The sequence below is a fragment of the Bombina bombina genome, chromosome 4, assembly GCF_027579735.1.
Source record: "Bombina bombina isolate aBomBom1 chromosome 4, aBomBom1.pri, whole genome shotgun sequence".
NCBI lineage: Eukaryota > Metazoa > Chordata > Amphibia > Anura > Bombinatoridae > Bombina > Bombina bombina.
In genome coordinates this window covers 967679632-967699959 of record NC_069502.1, presented here as the reverse complement: position 1 = coordinate 967699959, position 20328 = coordinate 967679632, and the positions used below count along the sequence as shown (strand labels likewise).

Sequence of the window (20328 nt, the reverse complement as noted above, 5' to 3'; positions counted from 1 at the left end):
AACCACCGAAGCCCTCTCCTGCTTGATTCTGGCAACCAGACGAGGGAGGAGAGGAAACGGTGGAAAAACATAAGCCAGATTGAAGGACCAAGGCGCTGCTAGAGCATCTATCAGTACCGCCTGGGGATCCCGGGACCTGGACCCGTAAAGAGGAAGTTTGGTGTTCTGACGGAACGCCATCAGATCCAATTCTGGAGTGCCCCATAGCTGAGTCAGCTGGGCAAATACCTCCGGGTGGAGTTCCCACTCCCCCGGGCGAAAAGTCTGACGACTTAGAAAATCCGCCTCCCAGCTGTCTACTCCTGGGATGTGAATTGCTGAGAGATGGCAGGAGTGATCCTCCGCCCACCTGATTATTTTGGTTACCTCCGTCATTGCTAGGGAACTCCTTGTTCCCCCTTGATGATTGACATAAGCTACAGTCGTGATGTTGTCCGACTGAAATCTGATGAATTTGGCCGCAGCTAGCTGAGGCCATGCCTGAAGCGCGTTGAATATCGCCCTCAGTTCCAGAATGTTTATCGGGAGAAGAGCTTCTTCCCGAGACCATAAGCCCTGAGCTTTCAGGGAGTCCCAGACTGCACCCCAGCCCAACAGACTGGCGTCGGTCGTTACGATGATCCACTCTGGTCTGCGGAAACACATTCCCTGAGACAGGTGATCCTGAGACAACCACCAGAGAAAAGAATCTCTGGTCCCCTGGTCCAGCTGTAGTTGAGGAGACAAATCTGCATAATCCCCATTCCACTGTTTGAGCATGCATATTTGCAGGGGTCTGAAGTGTATCCGTGCAAAAGGGACTATGTCCATTGCCGCTACCATTAGTCCGATTGTCTCCATGCACTGCGCTACAGATGGCCGAGGAATGGAATGAAGGACTCGGCAAGTGGTTAAGAGTTTTAACTTTCTGACCTCCGTCAGAAATATTTTCATATCTACCGAGTCTATCAGAGTTCCTAGGAAGGAAACTCTTGTGAGGGGGGAGAGAGAACTCTTTTTGATGTTCACCTTCCACCCGTGAGACCTCAGAAAGGCCAATATGATTTCCGTGTAAGACTTGGCTCTTTGGAAAGTCGACGCCTGAATTAAGATGTCGTCTAGATAAGGCACCACTGCTATGCCCCGCGGTCTTAGAACCGCCAGGAGGGACCCTAGCACCTTTGTGAAAATCCTGGCAGCAGTGGCCAACCCAAAAGGAAGAGCCACAAACTGGTAATGCTTGTCCAGAAAGGCGAACCTGAGAAACTGGTGATGATCTTTGTGGATAGGAATGTGCAGATACGCATCCTTTAAATCCACGGTGGTCATATATTGACCCTCCTGGATCATTGGTAAGATTGTCCGAATGGTCTCCATCTTGAATTTGTTTAGAATTTTGAGATCCAGGATTGGTCTGAAAGTTCCTTCTTTCTTTGGAACCACAAACAGGTTTAAGTAAAAACCCAGCCCTTGTTCCGCAGTTGGAACTGGGTGGATCACTCCCATTGTATGTAGGTCTTCTACACAGCATAAGAACGCCTCTTTCTTTGTCTGGTCTGAAGACAGACGAGAAATGTGGAACCTTCCCCTTGTAGGGGAGTCCATGAATTCTAGAAGATATCCCTGGGATACAATCTCTAAGGCCCAGGGATCGTGTACATCTCTTGCCCAGGCCTGAGCGAAGAGAGAGAGTCTGCCCCCTACTAGATCCGGTCCCGGATCTGGGGCTACCCCATCATGCTGTCTTGGAGGCAGCTGCAGGCTTCTTGGCCTGTTTACCCTTGTTCCAGCCCTGGTAAGGTTTTCAGGCTGCCCTGGGTTAGGAAGTGTTACCCTCTTGCTTTGCAGCAGGGGAGGATGAGGCGAGACCGCTCCTGAAATTCCGAAAGGAATGAAAATTATTTTGTTTGTTCTTTGTCTTGAAGGACTTGTCCTGGGGGAGAGCATGGCCTTTTCCCCCAGTGATTTCTGAAATAATCTCTTTCAATTCAGGCCCGAAGAGGGTCTTTCCTTTGAAAGGGATGTTCAATATTTTTGATTTTGACGACACCTCGGCCGACCAGGACTTTAGCCACAGCGCCCTGCGCGCCAAAATGGCGAAACCTGAATTCTTTGCCACTAGCTTAGCTAGTTGGAAAGCGGCATCTGTGATAAAAGAATTAGCCAGCTTATGAGCCTTAATTCGGTCCATAATGTCCTCATATGAGGTATCCGTCTGGAGCGCATCTTCCAGCGCCTCGAACCAGAAAGCAGCTGCAGTGGTTACAGGAACAATGCACGCAATAGGATGGAGAAGAAAACCTTGTTGAACAAAAATTTTCTTACATAAACCCTCTATTTTTCATCCATAGGGTCTTAAATAGCACAACTGTCTTCAATTGGTATAGTTGTGCGTTTAGCAAGTGAAGAAACAGCCCCCTCCACCTTAGGGACCGTCTGCCACGAGTCCCGCATGGGGTTAAATATGGGGAACATCTTCTTAAAAACAGGAGGGGGAACGAAGGGAATACCTGGTCTATCCCACTCCCTAGTAATAATATCTGCAATCCTCTTAGGGACCGGGAACACATCAGTGTAAACAGGAACGTCTAGGTACTTGTCCATTTTACACAATTTCTCTGGAACCACCATAGGGTCGCAGTCATCCAGAGTAACTAATACCTCCCTGAGCAATAAGCGGAGGTGTTCTAGTTTAAATTTAAAAGCCAATGTATCTGAATCTGTCTGAGGAGAAACCTTTCCTGAATCGGAAATTTCTCCCTCAGACAGCACATCCCTCGCCCCCACTTCAGAGTGTTGTGAGGGTATATCGGATACGGCTACTAAAGCGTCAGAATGCTCATTATCTGTTCTTAAAACAGAGCTATCACGCTTTGCAGGTAACAAGGGCAGTTTAGATAAAAACACTGAGAGGGTATTATTCATAACTGCCACCAAGTCTTGAAAGGTAAGAGTTAGACGCACTAGAGGTGCTAGGCGTCGCTTGAGCGGGCGTAATTGGTTGTGACACTTGGGGAGAGGTTGACGGGCTAACCTCGTTACCTTCTGTCTGAGAATCATCTTGGGCCACATTTTTAAGTGCAACAATATGTTCTTTAAAGTGTATAGACATATCAGTACAAATGGGACACATTCTGAGAAGAGGTTCCACTATGGCTTCTAAACACATTGAACAAGGATTTTCCTTGGTGTCAGACATGTTTAACAGACTAGTAGTAACATAAACAGGCTTGGAAATCACTTAAATCAAGTAAAAACACACTTTGAAAGGCACAAAAAAGGCACACAATTTTGCAAAACAGTGAAAAAACATAATTTATGCTTACCTGATAAATTTATTTCTCTTGTAGTGTAGTCAGTCCACGGGTCATCCATTACTTATGGAATATATCTCTTCCTAACAGGAAGCTGCAAGAGGATCACCCAAGCAGAGCTGCTATATAGCTCCTCCCCTCACATGTCATATTCAGTCATTCGACCAAAACCAGACGAGAAAGGAGAAACCAAAGGGTGCAGTGGTGACTGGAGTTTAATTAAAATTTAGATCTGCCTTAAAGACAGGGCGGGCCGTGGACTGACTACACTACAAGAGAAAAAAATTTATCAGGTAAGCATAAATTATGTTTTCTCTTGTTAAGTGTAGTTAGTCCACGGGTCATCCATTACTTATGGAATACCAATACCAAAGCTAAAGTACACGGATGAAGGGAGGGACAAGGCAGGAACCTTAAACAGAAGGAACCACTGCCTGAAGCACCTTTCTCCCAAAAATAGCCTCCGAAGAAGCAAAAGTGTCAAATTTGTAAAATTTTGAAAAAGTGTGAAGTGAAGACCAAGTTGCAGCCTTGCAAATCTGTTCAACAGAGGCCTCATTTTTAAAGGCCCAGGTGGAAGCCACAGCTCTAGTAGAATGAGCTGTAATCCTTTCAGGAGGCTGCTGTCCAGCAGTCTCATAGGCTAAACGTATTATGCTACAAAGCCAAAAAGAGAGAGAGGTAGCCGAAGCCTTTTGACCTCTTCTCTGTCCAGAGTAAACGACAAACAGGGAAGAAGTTTGACGAAAATCTTTAGTTGCCTGCAAATAGAACTTCAGGGCACGGACTACGTCCAGATTATGCAAAAGTCGTTCCTTCTTTGAAGAAGGGTTAGGACACAGTGATGGAACAACAATCTCTTGATTGATATTCCTGTTAGTAACTACCTTAGGTAAGAACCCAGGTTTAGTACGCAGAACTACCTTGTCTGAATGAAAAATCAGATAAGGAGAATCACAATGTAAGGCAGATAACTCAGAGACTCTTCGAGCCGAGGAAATAGCCATCAAAAACAGAACCTTCCAGGATAACAGCTTGATATCAATGGAAAGAAGGGGTTCAAATGGAACGCCTTGAAGAACGTTAAGAACTAAGTTTAAGCTCCACGGCGGAGCAACAGTCTTAAACACAGGCTTAATCCTAGCTAAAGCCTGACAAAAATCCTGAACGTCTGGAACTTCTGCCAGACGTTTGTGTAGAAGAATAGACAGAGCAGAAATCTGTCCCTTTAACGAACTAGCAGATAAGCCCTTTTCTAAACCCTCTTGTAGAAAAGACAATATCCTAGGAATCCTAACCTTACTCCATGAGTAACTCTTGGATTCGCACCAATATAAATATTTACGCCATATCTTATGGTAAATTCTTCTGGTAACAGGCTTCCTAGCCTGTATTAAGGTATCAATAACCGACTCCGAGAAGCCACGCTTTGATAGAATCAAGCGTTCAATCTCCATGCAGTCAGCCTCAGAGAAATTAGATTTGGATGGTTGAAAGGACCCTGAATTAGAAGGTCCTGTCTCAGAGGCAGAGACCACGGTGGGCAGGACGACATGTCCACTAGGTCTGCATACCAGGTCCTGCGTGGCCACGCAGGCGCTATCAGAATCACCGAAGCTCTCTCCTGTTTGATCTTGGCAATCAAACAAGGAAGCATCGGAAATGGTGGAAACACATAAGCCATGTTGAAGACCCAAGGGGCTGTCAGAGCATCTATCAGCACCGCTCCCGGGTCCCTGGATCCGTAACAAGGAAGCTTGGCGTTCTGGCGAGACGCCATGAGATCCAGATCTGGTTTGCCCCAACGATGAATCAGTTGAGCAAAGACCTCCGGATGAAGTTCCCACTCCCCCGGATGAAAAGTCTGGCGACTTAGAAAATCCGCCTCCCAGTTCTCCACGCCTGGGATGTAAATCGCTGACAGGTGGCAAGAGTGAGACTCTGCCCAGCGAATTATCTTTGAGACTTCCAACATCGCTAGGGAACTTCCGGTTCCCCCTTGATGGTTGATGTAAGCCACAGTCGTGATGTTGTCCGACTGAAATCTGATGAACCTCAGAGTTGCTAACTGAGGCCAAGCTAGGAGAGCATTGAATATTGCTCTTAATTCCAGAATATTTATTGGGAGGAGTTTCTCCTCCTGAGTCCATAGTCCCTGAGCCTTCAGGGAGTTCCAGACTGCGCCCCAGCCTAGAAGGCTGGCGTCTGTTGTTACAATCGTCCAATCTGGCCTGCGAAAGGTCATCCCCTTGGACAGATGTGGCCGAGAAAGCCACCATAGAAGAGAATCTCTGGTCTCTTGATCCAGATTTAGCAGGGGGGACAAATCTGAGTAATCCCCATTCCACTGACTTAGCATGCACAATTGCAGCGGTCTGAGATGCAGGCGCGCAAATGGTACTATGTCCATTGCCGCTACCATTAAGCCGATTACTTCCATGCACTGAGCTACTGACGGGTGTGGAATGGAATGAAGGACACGGCAAGCATTTAGAAGTTTTGATAACCTGGCCTCCGTCAGGTAAATTTTCATCTCTACAGAATCTATAAGAGTCCCTAGAAAGGCAACCCTTGTAAGTGGTAATAGAGAACTCTTTTCCACGTTCACCTTCCACCCATGCGACCTCAGAAATGCCAGAACTATCTCTGTATGAGACTTGGCAGTTTGAAAACTTGACGCTTGTATCAGAATGTCGTCTAGGTACGGAGTCACCGCTATGCCTCGCGGTCTTAGTACCGCCAGAAGTGAGCCCAGAACTTTTGTAAAGATTCTTGGAGCCGTAGCTAATCCGAAGGGAAGAGCTACAAACTGGTAATGCCTGTCTAGGAAAGCAAATCTTAGGTACCGATAATGATCCTTGTGAATCGGTATGTGAAGGTAGGCATCCTTTAAGTCCACTGTGGTCATGTACTGACCCTCTTGGATCATGGGAAGGATGGTTCGAATAGTTTCCATTTTGAATGATGGAACTCTTAGGAATTTGTTTAGGATTTTTAAGTCCAAGATTGGTCTGAAGGTTCCCTCTTTCTTGGGAACCACAAATAGATTTGAATAGAATCCTTGCCCGTGTTCCGTCCGCGGAACTGGGTGGATCACCCCCATTAGTAAGAGGTCTTGTACACAGCGTAGAAACGCCTCTTTCTTTATTTGGTTTGCTGATAACCTTGAAAGATGAAATCTCCCTCGTGGAGGAGAAGTTTTGAAGTCCAGGAGATATCCCTGAGATATGATCTCCAACGCCCAGGGATCCTGGACATCTCTTGCCCAAGCCTGGGCGAAGAGAGAAAGTCTGCCCCCCACTAGATCCGTTTCCGGATAGGGGGCCCTCTCTTCATGCTGTCTTAGGGGCAGCAGCAGGTTTCTTGGCCTGCTTGCCCTTGTTCCAGGACTGGTTAACTTTCCAGCCCTGTCTGTAACGAGCAACAGCTCCTTCCTGTTTTGGAGCGGAGGAAGTTGATGCTGCTCCTGCCTTGAAGTTACGAAAGGCACGAAAATTAGACTGTTTGGCCTTTGATTTGGCCCTGTCCTGAGGTAGAGCATGGCCCTTACCTCCCGTAATGTAAGCTATAATTTCTTTCAAGCCGGGCCCGAATAAGGTCTGCCCTTTGAAAGGAATATTAAGCAATTTAGATTTAGAAGTCACGTCAGCTGACCAGGATTTAAGCCATAGCGCTCTGCGCGCTTGGATGGCGAATCCGGAGTTCTTAGCCGTAAGTTTGGTTAAATGTACGACGGCATCAGAAACAAATGCGTTAGCTAGCTTAAGTGCTTTAAGCTTGTTCATAATTTCATCCAATGGAGCTGTGCGAATGGCCTCTTCCAGAGACTCAAACCAGAATGCCGCCACAGCAGTGACAGGCGCAATGCATGCAAGGGGCTGTAAGATAAAACCTTGTTGAACAAACATTTTCTTAAGGTAACCCTCTAATTTCTTATCCATTGGATCTGAAAAGGCACAACTATCCTCCACCGGGATAGTGGTACGCTTAGCTAAAGTAGAAACTGCTCCCTCCACCTTAGGGACCGTCTGCCATAAGTCTCGTGTGGTGGCGTCTATAGGAAACATTTTCCTAAATATGGGAGGAGGGGAAAAAGGCACACCAGGTCTATCCCACTCCTTGCTAATAATCTCTGTAAGCATTTTAGGTATAGGAAACACGTCAGTACACACCGGTACCGCATAGTATCTATCCAACCTACATAATTTTTCTGGAATTGCAACCGTGTTACAATCATTCAGAGCCGCTAATACCTCCCCTAGCAATATGCGGAGGTTCTCAAGCTTAAATTTAAAATTAGAAATCTCTGAATCCAGTCTCCCTGGATCAGATCCGTCACCCACAGAATGAAGCTCTCCGTCTTCATGTTCTGCAAACTGTGATGCAGTATCTGACATGGCTCTCACCTCATCCGCGCGCTCTGTCCTTAACCCAGAGCTATCGCGCTTGCCTCTTAATTCTGGAAATTTAGATAATACTTCTGTCATAACAGTAGCCATGTCTTGCAAAGTGATTTGTAAGGGCCTCCCTGATGTACTTGGCGCCACAAAATCACGCACCTCCTGAGCGGGAGGCGAAGGTACTGACACGTGAGGAGAGTTAGTCGGCATAACTTCCCCCTCGTTGTCTGGTGAAAATTTATTTACATGTAAAGATTGACTTTTATTTAAAGTAACATCAATGCAATTAGTACACAAATTTCTATTGGGCTCCACATTGGCCTTTAAACATAGTGAACAAAGAGATTCATCTGAGTCAGACATGTTTAAACAGACTAGCAATGAGACTAGCAAGCTTGGAAATACTTTTCTAAATAAATTTACAAGCAATATAAAAAACGCTACTGTGCCTTTAAGAAGCACAAAAAGCTGTCACAGTTGAAATAACAATGAACCAAAATAGTTATAGCAACCAATTTTTCACAGTAAATGTATTAAGTTAGCAAAGGATTGCACCCACCAGCAAATGAATGATTAACCCCTTAATACCCAAAAACGGATAACATTTAATAATTAACGTTTTTAACACAGTCAAAATACACTGTCACAGGTCTGCTGTGACTGATTACCTCCCTCAAAATGAATTTTGAAGACCCCTGAGCTCTCTAGAGACGATCTGGATCATGGAGGATGAAGTAGACAGATTGTGACTGAATTTTTAATGCGCAAAAAAGCGCTAAAATAGGCCCCTCCCACTCATATTACAACAGTGGGGAAGCTCAGATAACTGTTTCTATGCAGAAAACAAAGATGGCCATGTGGTAAAAATCATGCCCCAATATCACCAAGTACCTCACAAGAAACGATTAACATGCCATTAAACGTTTTGAACATACATTTTAAAGTTATGAAGTGTTATTAATAAGCCTGCTACCAGTCGCTTTTACTGCAGTTAAGGCTCATACATTATTTCAGTATTAACAGTATTTTCAGAGTCAATTCCATTCCTTAGAAAAATACATTCAGTGTACACACACTCATCAGCCTAATACCAGTCGCTATCACTGCATTTAAGGCTGAACTTACGTTACATTGGTATCAGCATTATTTTCTCAGTCAATTCCATTCCTCAGAAAAATAATTTACTGCACATACCTCGTTTGCAGGGGGGCCCTGCATGCTATTCCCCTTTTCTGAAGTTACCTCACTCCTCAGATGAGAACAGCCAGTGGATCTTAGTTACGTCTGCTAAGATCATAGAAAACGCAGGCAGATTCTTCTTCTAATGCTGCCTGAGAAACAAACAGCACACTCCGGTGCCATTTAAAATAACAAACTTTTGATTGAAGAAATAAACTAAGTTAAAAAACACCACAGACCTCTCACAGCGACCTATCTTTAGTTAGGCTGCAAGAGAATGACTGAATATGACATGTGAGGGGAGGAGCTATATAGCAGCTCTGCTTGGGTGATCCTCTTGCAGCTTCTTGTTAGGAAGAGATATATTCCATAAGTAATGGATGACCCGTGGACTGACTATACTTAACAAGAGAAAATGCAGCAAACTTTTAAAATTTTTTTACAGTATGTACCTAAAGCATTAGTAAGATTGCACAACTAGCAATAAAAACGATTAACCCCTTAATGCCCAAACCGGATCGACAGTAAGCCAAAAAAACGGTTAAAGAAACTACAGCACCTTGCCACAGCTCTGCTGTGGCCCTACCTGCCCTTAGGGACCAGATTTGTGGGGATAAAGCTTCTTATAGGCCCTCAAACTGCAGCAGGACCCTCCATGTGAAAACAGCCTGAACTTCTAGTCAAAATAACTGCGCATCTGAGGCGCGAAATTAGGCCCCTCCCACCTCACTCTGGTGCTTGTGAGGCCTAAAGAAACACTCCCAAGTGTTTTAGTAATAGCCATGTGGGTAACAACCCCTGAAAGAAACCCAAAGGAACCTTCAAAGTGTCTCAAAAAACGAATTTTTCAATAAAAACCATTTGCCCTGCAGTAGTGTCAACCAGCATAAACTAGTCCTGTTATGTAAGCTTGAAATTCCATACTTAGTCTCTGAATATAGCTTACCCTTCCCTCATGGGGATATTAACAGTCTTTTCTAGCATTATCACAGTCTTGTCTAGAAATAAATGACGGAACATACTTTATTGCAGCCTAACCTGCAAACCGTTCCCCCCAACTGAAGTTCTCTTGTACTCCTCAGTCCTGTGTGGGAACAGCAGTGGATTTTAGTTACAACATGCTAAAATCATCTTCCTCCCTGCAGAAATCTTCATCTCCCTTCTGCTAGAGAGTAAATAGTACACACCGGTACCATTTAAAATAACAAACTCTTGCTTGTAGAAAATAAAACTACAATTCTAACACCACATTCACTTTACCCTTCCGATTGCTTAGAGCCGGCAAAGAGAATGACTGGGGGGTGGAGCTAGAGGGGGAGCTATATGGACAGCTCTGCTGTGTGCTCTCTTTGCCACTTCCTGTTGGGAAGGAGAATATCCCACAAGTAAAGGATAAATCCGTGGACTTGATACATCTTACAAGATAAATTATATGCTAATATACACAGATAAAAATAATTGATATTATTTAATCAGGTAATATTAGTAAAGCAATAATAAAAAGCTGAGATAAAATATGCGCAACCAAACAAAAAAAAAAAGAAAGAAGTTAAAAGTTCACATGTTAGGGACGTCGCCCTATTTCATAAACAATAGGTTATGTTAAATACCTTATGAAAGGAAGCAGATGCAAAGTAGAACATAAATAAAAAGAGAGAAGCACTCAACCTGGGAACGAACAATAGCATAATAGCTTGTTCTATGGCTAGTTACCACCCAACAAGCTGCCTCTTTTTGCTCAACATGTGCCTTTCACAGAGAATAACTTTCCTGAAGCATATCAGTCTGATCCTGACTTCACAGTACAGTCCAACCACGAAATACCAGGCAATCCCTCTCTGAACAAGAGAAACAGCAAAACCCCAGACGTACGTTTCGGCCTATTGTGGGCCTCGTCAGTGAGGTGCAGCCATATCCCTCTAGGTACACTGAGCAACGAGTTCACGTCTGGATTCCCACATCACATTTAGGGAGACTTCCCTAAGAGTCATAATTTGCATAAATAAAAAGAGAGAAGCGCTCAACCTGGGAACAAACATTAGCATAATAGCTTGTTCTATGGCTAGTTACCACCCAAAAGGTTGCTTCTCTCTTTTTATTTATGCAAATTATGACTCTTAGGGAAGTCTTCTTTAAAGTCAGTTTCGTACCAGCACTGCACTACTGGTCCAGAGCTGAACATGGCTGAACAACTGAACAGAGATGAACCACTCATGAGTGGCATATGCTGGCTCAGCCCAGGTTGAGCACTGCACTGACACTCTGAAGTTCAAGGGACAGTCAAGTCCAGATAGGGCATTCAATTTTAAACAACATTCCAATTTACTTTTATTATAAAATGTGCTTTGTTTTCTTGGTATTCTTTGTTAAAAGCTAAACCTAGGTAGGCTCAAACTGATTTCTAAGTCGTTAAAAGCCACCTCTTATCTCAGTGCATTTGATGTTTTTTCACAGTTAGACCGTGCTAGTTCATGTGTGCCATATAGATAACATTGTGTTCACTGCCAACACTGATTGGCTAAAATTCAAGTCTGTCAAAAGAACTGATATAAAGGGGCAGTCTGCAGAGGCTTAGATACAAGGTAATCACAGAGGTAAAAAGTATATTAATATAACTGTGTTGGTTGTGCAAAACCGTGGAATGGGAAATAACAGAATTTATGTTTACCTGATAAATTTCTTTCTCCTACGGTGTATCCGGTCCACGGCTTCATCCTTACTTGTGGGATATTCTCAATCCCTACAGGAAGTGGCAAAGAGAGCACACAGCAGAGCTGTCCATATAGCTCCCCTCAGGCTCCGCCCCCCCAGTCATTCGACCGACGGTTAGGAGAAAAAGGAGAACCATAGGGTGCAGTGGTGACTGTAGTTTACAAAAAATAAATTTAAACCTGACCAAAATGCCAGGGCGGGCCGTGGACCGGATACACTGTAGGAGAAAGAAATTTATCAGGTAAACATAAATTCTGTTTTCTCCTACATTGGTGTATCCGGTCCACGGCTTCATCCTTACTTGTGGGAACCAATACCAAAGCTTTAGGACACGGATGAAGGGAGGGAACAAGTCAGGTAACCTAAACGGAAGGCACCACTGCTTGCAAAACCTTTCTCCCAAAAATAGCCTCCGAAGAAGCAAAAGTATCGAATTTGTAAAATTTGGCAAACGTATGCAGTGAAGACCAAGTCGCTGCCTTACAAATCTGTTCAACAGAAGCCTCATTCTTGAAATCCCATGTGGAAGCCACGGCTCTAGTAGAGTGAGCTGTAATTCGTTCAGGAGGCTGCCTTCCAGCAGTCTCATAAGCCAACCGGATGATGCTTTTCAGCCACATCAAGATTGTGTAACAGACGTTCCTTGTTAGAAACTGGATTAGGACACAGAGAAGGAACAACTATTTCCTGGTTGATATTCTTATTGGAAACCACTTTTGGAAGAAAACCAGGTTTGGTACGTAAAACGACCTTATCTGTATGAAACACCAGATAGGGTGAATTACACTGCAAAATAGACAATTCAGAAACTCTTCTATCAGAAGAAATAGCTACTAAAAACAAAACTTTCCAAGATAGTAACTTAATATCTATGGAATGTAGAGGTTCAAACGGAACCCTTGAAGAACTGAAAGAACTAAATTTAGACTCCATGGAGGAGCCACAGGTCTGTAGACAGGCTTGATTCTGACTAAAGCCTGTACAAACGCCTGAATATCTGGCATGGCTGCCAGACGCTTGTGTAACAAAACAGACAGAGCAGATATCTGTCCCTTTAAAGAACTAGCTGACAGACCTTTCTCCAATCCTTCTTGGAGAAAAGATCTTACTCTAATCTTACTCCATGAGTAACCCTTGGATTCGCACCAGCAAAGATATTTCCGCCATATCTTATGGTAAACTTTCCTGGTGACAGGCTTTCTAGCCTGGATCAGAGTATCTATAAATGATTCCGAAAACCCACGCTTAGCTAGAATCAAGCATTCAATCTCCAAGCAGTCAGTTGCAGAGAAACTAGGTTTGGATGTTCGAATGGACCTTGAATTAGAAGGTCCTGCCTCAAAGGCAGCTTCCATGGTGGAACCGATGACATATTCACCAGGTCTGCATACCAAGTCCTGCGTGGTCACGCAGGAGCTATCAGAATTACCGAAGCCTTCTCCTGTTTGATCCTGGCCACTAGCCGGGGGAGAAGGGGAAACGGTGGAAAGACATAAGCTAGATTGAACGACCAAGGCGCTACTAAGGCATCTACCAATGTCGCCTTGGGATCCCTGGACCTGGACCCGTAACGTGTAACTTTGGAGTTCTGACGTGACGCCATCAGATCCAGATCTGGAATGCCCCATAGCTGGGTCAGCTGAGCAAAAACCTCCGGGTGGAGTCTGACGACTCAGATAATCCGCTTCCCAGTTGTCCACTCCTGGGATGTGAATTGCTGATAGATGGCAGGAGTGATCCTCTGCCCATTTGATGATCTTGGATACCTCCCTCATCGCCAGGGAACTCTTTGTTCCCCCCTGATGATTGATGTACGCTACAGTCGTCATGTTGTCCGACTGAAATCTGATGAATTTGGCCTCCGCTAGTTGAGGCCATGCCTGGAGCGCATTGAATATCACTCTCAATTCCAAAAAGTTTATCGGGAGAAGAGATTCTTCCCGAGACCATAGACCCTGAGCCTTCATGGACTTCCAGACCGCGCCCCAGCCTAAGAGGCTGGCGTCGGTCGTGACAATGATCCACTCCGGTCTTCGGAAACTCATTCCCTGAGACAGGTGATCCTGAGACAACCACCAGAGGAGTGAGTCTCTGGTTTGCTGGTCCATCTGAATCTGGGGAGACAAATCTGCATAATCCCCATTCCATTGTTTGAGCATGCACAGTTGCAATGGTCTTAAATGAATTCGAGCAAAAGCAACCACGTCCATTGCCACAACCATTAGTCCTATTACCTCCATGCACTGAGCTATGGAGGGTTGAGGAATGGATTGAAGAACTCGACAAGTGTTCAAAAGTTTTAATTTCCTGACCTCTGTCAGAAAGATTTTCATTTCTACCGAGTCTATTATTGTTCCCAGGAAGGGAACCCTTGTGAACGGGGACAGAGTACTTTTTTCTATGTTCACCTTCCACCCGTGAGACCTTAGAAAGGCTAGAACAATGTCCGTATGAGCCCTTGCTTTGTGAAAGGACGACGCCTGTATTAAAATGTCGTCTAGGTAAGGTGCTACTGCAATGCCCCTTGGCCTTAGCACCGCTAGAAGGGACCCTAGCACCTTTGTGAAAATTCTGGGAGCAGTGGCCAATCCGAAGGGAAGAGCCACGAACTGGTAATGCTTGTCCAGAAAGGCGAACCTCAGAAACTGATGGTGATCTTTGTGGATAGGAATATGCAGGTACGCATCCTTTAAGTCCACGGTAGTCATATATTGACCCTCCTGGATCATTGGTAAAATTGTCCGAATGGTTTCCATTTTGAATGATGGAACTCTGAGGAATTTGTTTAGGATCTTTAAATCCAGAATTGGCCTGAAAGTTCCTTCCTTTTTGGGAACTAAAAACAGGTTTGAGTAAAATCCCAGTCCTTGTTCTGCTGTTGGAACTGGGTTTATCACTCCCATTTTTAAAAGGTCTTCTACGCAATGTAAGAATGCCTGTCTCTTTATCTGGTCTAAAGATAAGCGAGACATGTGGAACCTTCCCCTTGGAGGAAGGTCCTTGAATTCTAGAAGATACCCCTGAGAGACAATTTCTAGTGCCCAGGGGTCCGGAACATCTCTTGCCCAGGCCTGAGCAAAGAGAGAAAGTCTGCCCCCTACTAGATCTGGTCCCGGATCGGGGGCTACCCCTTCATGCTGTCTTGGTAGCAGCAGCAGGCTTTTTGGCCTGTTTACCCTTGTTCTAGCCTTGCAATGGTTTCCATGCTGGTTTGGGCTGGGGTGCGTTACCCTCTTGCCTAGTGGCTGTAGAGGTAGAAGCCGGTCTGTTCCTGAAATTGCGAAAGGAACGAAAATTAGACTTATTTTTAGCTTTGAAAGGTCTATCCTGTAGAAGGGCATGGCCCTTTCCCCCAGTGATATCTGAAATAATTTCTTTCAACTCTGGCCCGAATATGGTCTTACCCTTGAAAGGAATACTAAGCAATTTTGTTTTGGACGACACATCCGCCGACCACGATTTTAGCCAAAGCGCCCTACGCGCCACTATTGCGAAACCAGAATTTTTCGTCGCTAATTTAGCTAACTGAAAAGCGGCATCTGTAATGAAAGAATTAGCCAACTTCAGGGCGTGAATTCTATCCATGACTTCATCATAAGAAGTCTCCTTCTGGAGCGAGTTTTCTAATTCCTCAAACCAAAAAGCAGCTGCAGTGGTTACAGGAATAATGCAAGAAATTGGTTGAAGAAGAAAACCTTGTTGAACAAAAATTTTCTTAAGTAAACCTTCTAATTTTTTATCCATAGGATCTTTGAAAGCGCAACTGTCTTCTATTGGTGTAGTTGTGCGCTTAGCTAGCGTTGAAACTGCCCCCTCTACCTTAGGGACCGTCTGCCACGCGTCCCTTCTGGGGTCAACAATGGGGAACATTTTCTTAAATATAGGAGGGGGAACAAAAGGTACACATGGCTTCTCCCACTCCTTATTCACTATATCCAACACTCTCTTAGGTATCGGAAACGCATCAGTGTGTACTGGGACCTCTAAGAATTTATCCATTTTACACAATTTTTCTGGGACCACCAAAGGGTCACAATCATCAAGAGTAGCTAGGACCTCCTTAAGTAGAGCGCGGAGGTGTTCAAGCTTAAATTTAAATGCTATGGTATCAGGCTCTGCCTGCTGAGAAACTTTTCCTGTGTCAGAAATTTCTCCCTCAGACAGGCCCTCCCTCACCGCCAAGTCAGATTGATGTGAGGGCACTACAGATAAATTATCCTCTGCGTCTGCTTGCTCATTTTCTGTATTTAAAACTGAGCAATCACGCTTCCTAGGAAAAGCTGGCAGTTTGGATAAAAATGCTGCGAGAGAATTATCCATTACTGCTGCTAACTGTTGCATAGTAATAGCAATTGGCGCGCTAGATGTACTGGGCATCGCTTGCGCGGGCATAGCTGGTGTTGACACAGAAGGAGAGGATAGTGAGCTATCCTCACTACCTTCAGCTAAAGAATCATCTTGGGCTATATCTTTAAGCGTAATTGTACGGTCCTTAAGCTGTTTGGACGCTATGGCACACTTCACACATAAATTTAATGGGGGAACCACCTTGGCCTTTGAACATACAGAACATAGGTTATCTGAAGGGTCAGACATGTTTGACAGACTTAAACAGATCTTCAATGCAATAAAAATTATTTTTGACAAAAACGTTACTGTGTCTTTAAATAATAAAAGTGCACACTTTATTACTAAAACATCAAAACAAAACAAATAAACATCCGATTTTAATGAAATTTTCACCACAGTGTCTTAATGCTTTGAAAGGATTGCACACAAATTTTCAGACCAATTAACCCCTTAATGCCCAAACCGGAGCTAATAACAGCAATTAACCTGTTAAAAACACTACAGTACTATGCCACAGCTTCCACTGTGGTCTTTACCTTCCTTAGGGATTATTTTAGTAGGAAATAAGCCTCTCTGGAGTCTTTTCTGATGCCTCTGGACTCCCCACGTGAAGCTGCATGAACTGCCTAAGCAAAACAACTGTGCAATTGAGGCTTGAAAATGAGGCCTCCTCCCTCTTCATTCCAGAGTGGAGGGGCCTTTCTGACTAGGTGTCCAAATAAGTGCCAGGCGCAAAATAAAACCCCAAAAGTGTTTTAAAGTCTGAAAAAACACCTTATTTATAGTGAAAACATGCTAAAAAGCAATCGATTTAGCCCACAATAGTGTCAACCAGCATAGAGCCCTTAATATAAGCCAGAATTTTATACAGAGTCTAAGAAAAATGGCTTACCTATCCCAGAGGGGATTGCTGACAGTCTTCTAGCATTACTAGGTCTTGTTAGAAAAATGACTGATCATACCTGAAGCAGTTAAGCCTGCAAACTGTTCCCCCCAACTGAAGTTCTCTGGTTTCAACAGTCCTGCGTGGAAACAGCAATGGATTTTACTGGTGCTAAAATCATATTCCTCTCGGCAGAAATCTTCATCACTTTCTGCTGCAGAGTAAATAGTACAAGCCGGCACTATTTTAAAATAGCAAACTCTTGATAGAAGAATAAAAAACTACAACTAAACACCACATACTCTTTACCACCCCCGGGGAGATGCTACTAGTTAGAGCGGCAAAGAGAATGACTGGGGGATGGAGCCTGAGGGGAGCTATATGGACAGCTCTGCTGTGTGCTCTCTTTGCCACTTCCTGTAGGGATTGAGAATATCCCACAAGTAAGGATGAAGCCGTGGACCGGATACATCGTAGGAGAAAAAGGGATTATCTATCTTTTTAAAAAATACAAATTTTCAAGTAGACTGTCCCTTTAAATCTATGTGTTTATCCCTTTTGCAAACAATAGTGCAATAATTAATTAATTGTTCTTGCAATTTCACACATTTTATTATTGCTCTGGTGTTCCTTCATGGCTGTGGTTAAAATATACAAAATTGTTTATCAGCTATTTCTCCGGTACATAAACTCTTTTTCCTGATAGGTTGGTAGTGACGCTAAATACTTTTAAGTTGTCAATAGTTTTACAATTTGATATCATTGCATTATATCAATGGGTCCTTCATTTGTCAAAGGCATTTAAAAAATAGATAGTGATGCCACTTGAATATCATAAAGATGTCCCAAACCAAATAAATAAATAAATGAATAAACAGAACTACTGACTTACAACATTGTGCACATTACCAGTTAACACTTTCAGCTCCTGTTTATGTACTAGTGAATATTAAAACAAAGTCTGAAAATCACTAAACAAAATATATATATATATATTTTTTATCTGTGATTTAAAAAAAATAAATAAATCTGGATTACAAAGTAAAAAAATGGCAAAACAGATTATAATGTGGATTTTTAAGTCGAATCCCCTGCTTTCATATAATTTATGAGTATGTTTATATCTACAAGGATATGCATCCAACAATATATTGGTAATAAAGTGTGAATATGTATAATTGGCAAACCTGTCTTTGATGCAAATTCTATACACTATCAATTTGATGCAAATTCTATCCAAGCAAAGAATAAACAGCTGTCAAATTGACTGAAGTTATTATCAAAATACAGCTTTAGTAAGTAACACTACAGTTGGCTGTCATCGCTAGTCATACAACTTGGATAGCAAACAACATTTTGAAAACTCAACAGAAAAAAACATGTTAAAAGTGCTAAAAACAAAATGTCTGCTTACCTGATGAATTCATTTCTTTCATGGTGGTGAGAGTCCACGAGCTATTACTCGTGGGATTAAAATCCCAACACTCAAAAGGTTTCCCTCTCTCCTCTCTGGTATCCTAGTCTAAGGTATAGATGAGAAAAGGGGGAAAATAGAAAAGTAGAAAATATCAAAGCCGGGTAAATGAGGTGCAAACTAAAACTGCTGCCAATTAGAAATATATAAGAGGGAAGGTCTTATCAAGTAAGTACACATTTCGTTTTTCTTTCATAAAATGGTAAAAGTCCATGAGCCATTAATCCTGGGATCTAATACCCAAGGTGTGGAATCCATGAGTAAATGTGTGGGAAAAAGTTAACACTGAACCCAAATTTTTTCTTTTGTGATTCACATAAGCATGCAATTTTAGGCAACTTTCTAATTTACTCCTATTATCAATTTTTCTTCGTTCTCTTGCTATCTTTATTTGAAAAAGAAGCCATCTAAGCTTTTTTTTTTTTAGGTTCAGAACTCTGGACAGCACTTTATTGGTGGATGAATTTATCCACCAATCAGCAAAGACAACCCAGGTTGTTCACCAAAAATGGGCCGGCATGTAAACTTGGCATTTCAAATAAAGATACCAAGAGAATGAAGAAAATTTGATAATAGGAGTAAATTAGAAAGTTGCAACACCACCCCCTGCCCCTGAAGAGACCAAGGCGATTGAAATTTGCCACCTATAAGTTGGCGAAGAGGTTAGGGAAGCAGCATTCTGATGACCGCTGCTTCATAAATACGGACTACAGGTTCTCTTGTGAGAAGCTGTAGTCGTAGGGGCTCGAAGGCTGGCGAAAGCCTTTGATAAATCGACCCCAAGGTATCTCAAAATAAAAAGCAAACAAACCAGATATTTTGTTGGTGAAATATTGCAAAAGAATGAATCACTTTCAAAATAAGCAGAATGTATTAACCATTTATAGTTTTAAAAGGACAGTCTGTAAAGATCTCTTAAAACCACTAAGATTCTCAGAAAGAGAAAATATCTAACTATTACGGGTAATTTACTAAATGTCGAGCGGACATGATTCTTTTGATATCGCTACATTTATCATTGCACAAGCATTTCTAGTGAAATGCACGTGCAATGCCGCCTTCTGCTCTCACTGCCACAGAAAAAGCACACTCCTATACAATACAGCCTTACTGGCTCAAGTTCTGCTAGAAACAAGCTTCGTACTGGCTCATGTTCTGAATCTAGCCAATCCAGAGGTATATGAGAGTAAAGCACATGATGGGGTTTAAATCAGAGAGACTTTAAGGTAGGGAGAGTGGCAGGAAGGACAGAGCTCAGAAACAGCTATAATCCCACAAAATGAGAAACAGTTTTGAGTGCTGCTCATAGCCATAATATATTTTGTAGTGCTATTATAGAAACAACATGACAACCCTCCCACACAAAAGTGATGGTGGCCCAGAGTAAGATGTTTATAGCATGGGTGAAGGGCATTATATGTCTGGATGTTAGGGAAAACATTTAATGACAACAAAAACACTGACAGTTTTGCGTGGGAGTTTATTTTGGAAGCACTATTAGAGTATGAAAGAGAAAATGTAAGGAGAATATGGGTCTCGGGTGGCAAGAAATGAGGGGTATACTGAAAAAATTGTTTACCATATCACCTATGATAACTGCAGATTGCAGAGGATTTATATTATATAAAAAGATTGGTTCCTGGTGGGTGTCAGGGTGGATGAGAGGGAACTGAATTTTAGCTTGAAGCTTCAGGATAGCGTGTCATTCTGCAAATGTTTATTGGGTTTATATTGAACTCTGTTTAAAGTCACGGACCATTTAGAACTATACAAACACTTGTTTAGATGAGGGAAAGCTTGCAGCATGAAGACTTTGTGGAACTCTGCAAATGTTGGCTTTATTTCTGCAAAGCTTGAGGCTTGGGGCTCCATTTATGAGGCAGCGAGCCTGAAACGGAAGCTAAAAAGCAGCGGTCGCAAGATCTTTTAAGTGGCGGATTGAAATCATTCCAATCCAATCAGGATGATTGACAGCCCCTGCTAGGGGCCGTTTGACTGACAGTAAACATGGGCCGGTATTGCACAAGCATTTCACTA

At 43.1% G+C, this 20328-nt stretch overlaps 1 protein-coding gene across 2 annotated transcripts in view; it reads right to left on the bottom strand.

Annotated features, from left to right (window-relative positions):
- Positions 1-20328, bottom strand: part of DTD1 (D-aminoacyl-tRNA deacylase 1) — a 551014-nt gene that overhangs the window by 123815 nt on the left and 406871 nt on the right. The window lies entirely within an intron of this gene.